This window comes from Schistocerca americana, chromosome 4 (genome assembly GCF_021461395.2).
Source record: "Schistocerca americana isolate TAMUIC-IGC-003095 chromosome 4, iqSchAmer2.1, whole genome shotgun sequence".
Taxonomy (NCBI): Eukaryota; Metazoa; Arthropoda; class Insecta; order Orthoptera; family Acrididae; genus Schistocerca; species Schistocerca americana.
This window is the reverse complement of record NC_060122.1, coordinates 852,044,805-852,054,857: the sequence shown is the minus strand read 5'-3', so window position 1 is coordinate 852,054,857 and position 10,053 is coordinate 852,044,805. Positions and strand designations below refer to the sequence as shown.

The 10,053-nt window shown below is 44.9% G+C and overlaps 1 non-coding gene across 1 annotated transcript; it reads left to right on the top strand.

Moving 5' to 3' along the window:
- The first annotated feature begins 9,129 nt into the window (after nucleotides 1-9,129).
- Nucleotides 9,130-9,204, top strand: Trnas-cga. Its single transcript has one exon. It is a non-coding gene; the product is annotated as a tRNA-Ser (tRNA).
- The last annotated feature ends 849 nt before the right edge of the window (nucleotides 9,205-10,053 follow it).

The window sequence follows — 10,053 nt, the reverse complement described above, 5'->3', positions numbered from 1 at the left end:
GGTGGGAAAGGGGAAAGGTTGGCTGTTGACGTGCATTTAAGGGCCGCTATGAGCTCGGCAGAGGGTCAGTCTGTCGCTCTGTCAGGCAGTCGGTCAGTCGGAGTGAGGCGAGGTCAGTCTCGCGTCACCAGTTGCTGGTCTGTCTCTCGTTTGCATTTGTGCGGCAGTTAGTGTCTGTCTGTCGTCGGAGTGCCAGTATGTCTGTCGTTTGCATCAAACTTTAAAGCCAGGAAATGAGAGTCTAGCCACTCCGCCAGTAACAGAGCCCAGCTAGTGGTCGCCCGGTCGGGGCTGAGTTCCTGTATCTGACTCTGTGCGTTAGGCCGCCAGTCTGCTCGAGTTGCTCGGGCAACGATCATTGGCGGTTGGATCGGTCGGTTGGTCGGTCGCGCACTGAGACACGAGATGACTTGTCCGCCTTGAGCGTCGGCGCATGTGAGGTCCCCACGTGAGTCCACCGGGCAGCGCCGTATAGAAAGGCGTAGTGGCTTCGCGGTTCACAAGAGAGCAACAGGAGCGAAACCACGACATCGGGCTGGCCGGGGCGAGCTGCGACGCCGTGAGACGGGAGATCGGCGCGCCTTCCTGCGTCCGTTGAAGCGGCGGGCAGCGGACGGTTCGGGAGAGCGTTTTGGGGGTGCTGCGCCAGGTCTTCGCCACAAATCGCAGTTTATTAGAAGTTAAGTGATCGGAGATATGTTGTTTCATTTACTTGTTAAATTCTACTTGTTTTCTTGGTGAGGTCACCAGCCGCTTTATTTTGGGGTCGTCCCACCATTCTTCTCCGTTCGCCCACCCGCGGGAAGGTGGTTATTTGTGAATTGGGTGGTCCGTTTTTCCCTTGTGGAACTAGGGAGGTTTAGAGCAATCTGCGGTTCGGGTTGATTAGTAACTCCCCCCCTCCCCCCCCCCCCCCCCTCCCGTCAATCTGCTGTACGTCATGTTTGTCGGATTCGGTGTTAATGAATTTAGGTAAAGGCCGAATTCCTGAAATATGTTTTTATCTTGCCTATCATCTTGCGAGGCAGTATATGTGTAATGTAGAGCATGTTGTATATTTTATGTAAGTCTGAATTTCATGGGTTTTATTTAAATAGTCATTTTAATAAAGTTGCCACCCTTCGACCGTAAGAGCCCTTTTAAAATAACAAACTGCACTTTTTGTGGCAAATAATTTATTAGTGTGAGTGTTTGTACCATTTCCATCCCTCTTTCGGGGTGCATAGTTAATGTGTTTGTGTGAGTTGTTAAAATTTTTAGTTTAAAGTAGTCTGGTGTGTTGCAGATTTGCACCATTGTAGTTTTTCAGAGGTAGTTGTGAGCGGCCGTGTTGAAAGGGGGCGGAAGCTTCTCAGCCCGAAGACCACAACGGTAAAAAAAAAAAAAAAATTCTGCCTCTGAATAATTGTAACTTGATACTTAGAGGGTGCTTTCCGATTGTAATTTTAAATCTGTTTTTGAAAAGGCTTTTAGGAGTAAAATTCACATTTTTTAAAAGTAATTTCATTTTACATCAGTTACTTCCTGGCAAAACTATTTCCACGCTCACCTAGTGTGATTAAATGTGTTAATGTTCTTGGTGAATCGCTAGTAAATAAAGTAAATTCTGTATGAAAAGATTCTGAAAGTACAAACTCACGGTTCGCCCACCCTGATACGAAATACAACCGACTTCTCGCGTCTGACGGGCTGTGGTCGGATACCAAACCCAGCATGATCAAAATCCTTATATTTACGGGATAAACATCACAAAAAGACGAAAACTACGAACGCGCTCTAAATGAAGGATTTCCTAACTCACTCACGATATTGTAACCAACGAAGCTGGGATTCACGAAGAACACTCACGCTTACTGATGCGGGACCCCGACGTTGCGTCTCCATCTACGAGCAGCAGCAGATCGGCACTGACGGAAGATTCCTTGTCTCCTGTGGGAAGCTGGAGGCGTTAGGTAGCGAACATTGGCGTACTCCTACACCGGCCAATAAGATGGCCCGGAGTTCTCAGGGAGGCGTTAAAAGAGAGAGAAAAGTGAAATTTCAGAGTTGGTACGACATCTTCAGAGACTAAGAAGAGGGACCACTTTGGCCACCACCTAGCAGTCAGATTGGTCCCACGTGCTCCCCCCTAGTGGCGTAGAAAAACTGACTGGACAAATAAAGAAAAATATCCTGCGCCCGTCCTCTCTCATTATTCATCGTAATATTAACACAAAAACGTAAGTAGCCATATAGGCATTCAACTGCAATTATAAGAGACTGATGGAAAGTAGTTTCGTTACAAAAAGAACAAAACATGAAAGGTGTGCATAGTGAATGAGAATGAAGAGCACGTCTTTCATCCTTCTTGAAAACTAAGATGATATTGAAAAGCAAAATCCCTTTGGAAAAAAAACCTTTTTCTAGTTAGTTAGTTAGTTACCATTTATCTTATCAGTTAGTTACCTTTCCGTCCTGTCAGTAGATGAATGTTGATTATAGTTCAGACAGTGTAGCTTCGAGGTAATTCTGAAACGTTTTCCCATATGTGTGGCCAAACTTATTTCCCGTTAGGTATTGGTGTCGGAGCAGATAGTATAGCCACTGTTTCATGTTTGCGTCTTTGTGCGAAGATCTTGGGAAAACCTTCAGTTTTGTATGAAAGCGGCATCTGTCATTATAATGTTCGTCGCGGTAGTGGTAACGAAAGCAAAGTTTTTCTTGTCCCATTCCACATCTGAGACTGTAAATAAGTGTGCCACGGAGGCGTTTACTGGTCACTTGCCTCCTATGGGGTCATAGCGAAACGTACTTTGATGCTCTTTTCCTTCATAATTACTGTTCGTCACCAAATCGTACCAGTACCGGGAGTGTCGGTAAAAGTACATTCTACATCCTGGAGGGCCTCCTCACTACGGACCAACTGGAATGAAAGTAAATCTAATCTAATCTAAAAAAAACTCCAAACATGCTACCAATCCCTTACCGGGTGTTTGATTATCTGACAGTGCCACAGGAAAGCAGCCATTACCTTTGCAACAAATGCATGAAGTGAATGACCGAAGCGCCTCTTCCCCAGTGTAGTTCTACTCTAAATTATTAGGTTGTGCACAAGTTCATAGCGTGTTTGTTTTGGATGTTGGTATTTCGGTTGCTATGAATTTATTTATCGACTGCCATTTTTTATTTGTAGTTCACTGTTGCTATGTGAGTTTACATATTGTCATTTTGTCATTTGGAGACAGTGAGTGGAGTTACGGACGCTGGAAAATGAAATGCCAAGTGGAGAAATCGGAGCTTTTGCGACACATTCTTCTGTCTGAGTTCAGTAGAGGGGAGACAGAAGTGGAGGCAGCAAGAAACGCTTGCGCCGTGTGTGGGAATAACGACATTGGACAGAGAACGGCAAAAAACGGGTTTCTCGTTTGAAGGAGGACCGTTTTGGTATCAGTGACTCTACATTCAGGAAGATCTTCCGGGTTTTATGAACATCGTTTAAACGCATTGATCCACAATGATCCACTTCACTATTCTAGAGAATTGGCAAATGTGACGAGCTGTGATCATTCCACCACCGTGCGACATTGGCATGCAATGGGGAAGGTTCAAATGTCGGGTGTATGGCTGTCACGTGCTCTGTCAAAATCACAAAAATCAGCGGGTGGCCATGTGTGCGTCTCTGCTTACTCGTCGTCAACTGGCTCGTGAACAACAACGACCGTTTCCATCCTGTATTGTTACTGGTGACGAGAAGTGGGTGTCTTTATCCTAACACAATTAAAAGAAAGGAATGGTTGAGGTTAAACAAAGCAGCAACTCGCTGTACAAAGACCTGCGAGCATCCACAAGCATCTGCGAGCATCTGGTCGAACACTGGTGCTACTGGTGTACTACGAATTGTTTCCCCAAAGTGTAATCACCAATGCTGACATTTATTTTCAAAAACTGAGGCATCTAGCAGACGTTATTCAAGAGCAACGGTCTGGAAGACTGCGTGAAGTTACTCCACGATAACGCTCGCTCGCATTCTGCTAGACTGTCTGAAATCACTGTTCAGGAGTTGGTTTGGGAAGTCATTCCTCAGCCACCTTATTCACCTGAACTTGCGCCCTCAAACTTTCACCTCTTCTGCTCTCTATCTAATAGCCTACAAGAAACTTCCTTTCCGAGTGAAAATTCGCTTCAAAACCATGTCATTTCTACAGTCGCGAAATCGAAAAGTTACCCCACCGTTGCAAATAGTGAAGGAGAACATGTTATTGCTGAATGGCGTCTCTGTTACGTGCATCTGTTGTGTTTATTAAACTTATGGGAAAACGCTACGAACTTGTGTACCAGCCCAATTATTGGTTCTCTGCAAATGGACTGCCACTCCATTTAGACAAAGTACAGTACATGCAATTCAGTACTGCAAAAGGCCCAATCACAAGATTAAAAATAATGCATGAGAGTAGATAAATAATTGAAACAGACTATTATAATTTATTAGGTGTGTGTGTATTGATAAGAAACTGAACTGCAAGTTACGAGTTTTAGATCTTCTTAAATATCTTTGCTATACAAGTACTGTATTAGGGATAATATCAAATTTTAGAGATGAAAATGTAAAAAAAAAAGTTGACTTTCTAACCTATTTCGATTCGCTGATGCCTTACGGCATCATATTCTGAGGAAACTCGTCATAGATGAAAAGTGTTTGTTGCACAGGAGTGCGCCATGAGGGTAATGTGTGTGGTGTCCACTCTTAGGGCTCTTTAATCAGCTGGCCACACAGACTGACAACACCCCCCCCCCCCCCCCCCAATACGTTTACTCCCTTATAGGGTCTGCTGTCAACAATCAGTCGCAGACTGAAAACATCAGTGATCTTTGTCAATAGAATATTAGAAGGAGAAATGCTTCACAGTGTCCATCACTCAGTCTGAGACATGGCAAGTCGGAAATATTCCATCTGTTACGATTTCGACTCCTGATAATAACTGAATTTGTTTCTTACCTTTATCCTGTCGAGATACACTTACATTTATATGTGGTGTACACACAAATATTTGAATATGTTATCCAGAGTGAAATACACTTTGCTTCATTGTCCAGGTTATTATTTTTAATGTTTTGGTTCATCTAACTACATAGCTTTGATGAAAGTGCTGCTAATCAAAAGATTAGGATAATTCATATTTTTATTGCATTACGACTTTGCAAATAGTGTGTGAGCAAATAGATATTTATGGGCTTAATTCATTATAAATACTGGCCTTCATTAATGTATTTCGGATTCTGTGAAACTAATTAACTTAAAACATAATTAACAATGAAGCTCCGAAGTGCCTACATTTTCCGTCGCATATCTTGCCTCAGTGCTTGTTGGATTCCGAAATTTTCCGTTATACCTTTGTTCATTTAATTTTTATGCACGAGATGGTACACTTCATTAATTGGTTAAGCCATTAATTAGGATCTTTCATAATTTACTGTACTTTACAGCATGGCGCACTTTTACTTGTAGCGTATTCTCAATGCGGATGCATAAAACGGTTCCACAAACTTTTCTAAATTCCCACATTTCATAAACAAATTTATTGTCTATATCATGAGTTGCGAAATTAACCTAGTTGCTGTTCAAATCATTGTATTCTTTTCGAAATAAGAATTTGTTTCTGCACTAGTCTTTAAATACTGTGACGTCACCCAAATTGCCAGTCCGCGGTAAGTAAGTAACTCTGTAAATTCTGTGTGAAAGTCTTTTCCATCCCCCTACCTACGTTTGTCTGTCCATCTTCTCTGACTGTAGTTTGTGAGAAACGTCCATTCCTCTCCAACTCAGAAGGCTACTGCGATAGTTATCCTTGCAGTATCTACAGTGGCAAGGATCTCAAAACGCATCTCGTCATTCCTCAGTGCTAGAGTATCACACTTCTCTGCACATTGATCCTTGCGGAAGAGCCTCTCAAATGTCAGCCTACTCTTCGTCATTGCTACGTTGTGATCCGAGTCTGTACCTGCTCCTGGGTACGCCTCACAGTCCTGTATCTGATTACGAAATCTCTGTAGTCTGATGATGATGTAATCCGACTGAAATCTTCCCTTGTTTCCAGTTTCTTTTAAGTATAACTCCTCCTCTTGTTATTCTTGGACAGAATATTCGCTGTTGCCATCTGAGATTTATAGCAGAACTCAATTAGTTTTTCTCCTGTCTCATTCTTACTAGCGTACCCATAATTCTTCCTTCTGTTCTCCCCCCCCTCCCCCTCCTCCCCCCCCCCCCCCCCCAGCAAACGAATTCCAATCCCTTATGTCAATCAGATTTTAATTTTCCTTTACGTGCGGAATTGCCCGTTCAGTATTCTCATATACACCTCGTATACTTATTCTATCTCTTCATCTTCTGCTTGCAACGTCGGCATGTATACCTGAACTATCGTCGTTCACGTTGATTTGTTGTCAAATCTGAGAGCAACCCTGGCACTGAATTATTCAGAGTAGCTTACTCTCTGCCCTACTTTCCTGTTCATAAAGTATCCCACTCCAGTTCCGTCTGACAAGAAATACTTATCTTTTCATCTTCTCTCCATTTCTCTTCACTGACACTATATCGATACTGAGCATTTGCATTCCCATTTTCAGATTTTATAGATTTCCTATCACGTTCAAACCTCTGAAAGTCCACGCTCCACTTGTACAATACTACACTGGTCACCTCGTCCAGGGGAGTCCGTTTCAGGAGATCCAAATGGGGGACAAATCCGGGATCTTTTGCCAGTGGCGAGGTCATCGTGACTCTTTCGTTTCAATTACAGGCCACATGTGCGATACAGAGTCTAAAGTGATTTTTCAGGGAGCCAGGGTCATCGACAGGAGTGTACTTGGACTGTGTTGTGTGATAATTGCACGAAATTTGGCATATAGTAGACATTTACAAGTCACATGACCATTCGGAGCGTCCTTACTATGACTACACATTCATTCATTAGAAGTGCTCGCACTCATAGATTGATTAGAATTTTATATTTTTTTGCTTCAGTTTAGATGTGCGAGGCCTTTTGGAAAGTAAGGTCCGATCGGACGCGAAATGGAAACCACTGTGAAAATCCGACGAAACTTTGCACAGGCGTTTTGGGCGGTGTATCTAGTATGCCCGTCGATCGATTCGAGTCGACCTTTTCAGTTCTGAGCGCACAGTGGACGAGTAAAGGTGACTAGAACAACAGCGTCTCCCACCAAGTACGAGGGTCCGCTGAGAGGTTTCGCCTAAATGTATGCAGCCCGCATAACACACCTGCCACGCACTTCCTTCTTCATTCAATTCTCAGCCCGCAGTCTGCGGGGGCAGTGAAGACGCTCCTGCAGCCTTTTCGATGGGAAGTGTTCGACCACCCACAACACAGCCCTAATAGGCTCGTTCTGAGTATCATCTCTGTTCACATGAAACACTGGGTATGAAGACAACACTTGGGCACAGACAACGTGCTGTAGAATTATCGGCCGGCCGCGGTGGCCGTGCGGTTCTGGCGCTGCAGTCCGGAACCGCGGGACTGCTACGGTCGCAGGTTCGAATCCTGCCTCGGGCATGGGTGTGTGTGATGTCCTTAGGTTAGTTAGGTTTAAGTAGTTCTAAGTTCTAGGGGACTTATGACCTAAGATGTTGAGTCCCATAGTGCTCAGAGCCATTTGAAGCATTTTTTTTTTAGAATTATCGGGAAGTGCAGGGGGCTACGAGGGTCTTGGAAAGTTGATGTAACGTGACGACAAATGTATAAGTTGGAGCGGCGACTATGTAGGGAAGTAGCCAGAGGGTGTAGCTAACTCTTCAAATAAAACTTTTTTTTATTGATTTCTATATCGTCAGCGATCGGACCTCACTTTCCTAACAGGCCTCGTAATTTCAGGAAGCAGCAGGCAGCAGGCCGAAGGCGATAACAAGGTGTATCAGAGCGCTCAATACCGGCCGGGATTCCGAACGAGAAGCTGGCCACGCCGACTGAGCTACACGAACGCGACTCACAACCCGTGCCCACAGCTTCCCCCCACAGTGTCACTACTGTCAGGACTTTCCTCCTGTTTTCCAAACGTGATTGAAGCTCCGCGCACACCATTCTGTGCAGGCACACTGTGCTACATAGGGAAAAATTCATTCTGGAATAAAAAGCGACAGTCGGTGTAGTGAGCTCTAATCCTCACAGTTAAGCGGAAACCACGTCTCTTATGTGGAAAACGGATTGATGGTTGCCTGACTGTTAGGCAGCCCACACAGCTGTCGTGCGTTGCGTGTCGGCTGACGTCCCGGGAATCTCTGTCAGGTAGGTGGAGACGTACCTAGCTGACAACCGTTAAACGCAGTTAATAATGGTGGTAGAGTGGGATACACAAAGAAAGCCTGACACAGGTATCCAATAACTGGTATTTACTTAACTTAATTTTGGAAACGGGTTCCCTTAATTGCAGCGCGTGTTAAAACTGCGTATATGCACGGAAACGACGCTGATATGATGGGCACACATGGTGTAGCGTGCAGACGTTATCTTTAGCTCTACAGCAAGCACCTTGAACGTGTTTGAACGAGACCCTTTGTATTTAGAATGTCTTTCTTAGCTGATATTCCTGTGCCTTCGAGCGAACCCACCAGTGGACTTCCGATAATCCGAATAGCCAGAGTGCTGGACCGACACTGGTAGCCTGTCACCTCGGGCGCTACGCAAGTACTGCCCTGTTGTACGACTAAAATAACATCGTTGCATAGACAAACTGCCGCATCTCCAAGTATGTGCAACCAGTCAGCGCCCGAGGAAGTTTTTAGAAAGTCAGCCACGTGGGGAGCCTAAACGCTCAGAGAAAGCATTTGTACAGGGTGACTGTTGAAACTTTTTGGCAGATTCAAACTGTGTGCCAGACCGAGACTAGAACTCCCGAGTTTGAGTCTCGGTCCGGTACACAGTTTTAATCTGCAAGAAAGTTTCATATCAGCACACCGCTGCAGAGTGAAAATCTCATTCTGGAAACATCCCCCAGGCTGTGGCCAAGCCAAGTCTCCGCAATATCCTTTCTTCCAGGAGTGCTAGTTCTGCAAGGTTCGCAGAAGAGATTCTGTGAAGTTTGGAAGGTAGGAGACGAGGTACTGGCAGAAGTGAAGCTGTGAGGACGGGGCGTGAGTCGTGCTTGGGTAGCTCAGTTGGTAGAGCGCTTGCCCGCGAAAGGCAAAGGTCCCGAGTTCGAGTCTCGGTCCGGCACACAGTTTTAATCTGCCAGAAAGTTTCATATTCCCGCACATTTCGCTGCAGAGTGAAAATCTCATTCAGGGTGACTGTTGTTGAACTATACGAAAAAAAACGAAAATCACTTACAAACTACTGCGTGCACACACTTTACTCAACATGTAAACGTCACTGTAGATATTCGGTTTTAGGTTATGACGTGTTCGATATGCTTGTCATCATTGGCGATGATGTTGCGCAGACGTATAGCGAAATTCTGCTTGACCCGCTTAAGTGTCGGAACATCGACGCTGTCGATAACCTCGTGAATGGCTGTTTTCAGCTTAGCAATGGTTTTGGAGTTATTGCTTACATCTTCCCTTCAATATAGACCCACAAAAAGGAGTCGCGTGTGTTCAGATCCGGAGAATATGGCGGTCAATCGAAGCCCACGCCAAAGGTCTCTGGGCACCCCAGGGCCAGAATGCAGCGTCCCAAGTGCTCCTCCAGGGCATCAAAGACTCTCCTGCTTCGATGGGATCATGCTTCATCTTGCTTGAATCATATCTTGTCGAAATAAGTGTCACTTTGGATAATAGGGATGATATCATCTTCCAGAACCTTCACGTACCGTCCGGTAATCATCGTGCCATCAAGGAACATTGCACCGATTATTCTGTGACTGGACACCGTAGACCACACAGTCACCCGTTGAGGGTGAAAGGACCTCTGGATCGCGAAATGCGGGTTCTCAGTCCCCCAAATGCACCAATTTTGCTTATTGACGAACCCATCGAAATGAAAGTGAGCTTCGTCGCTAAACCAAACCACATTCACATCAAAGTCCTGTTCTCAGCTCTATGGACAGTAGTGGTGGCGGTACTCA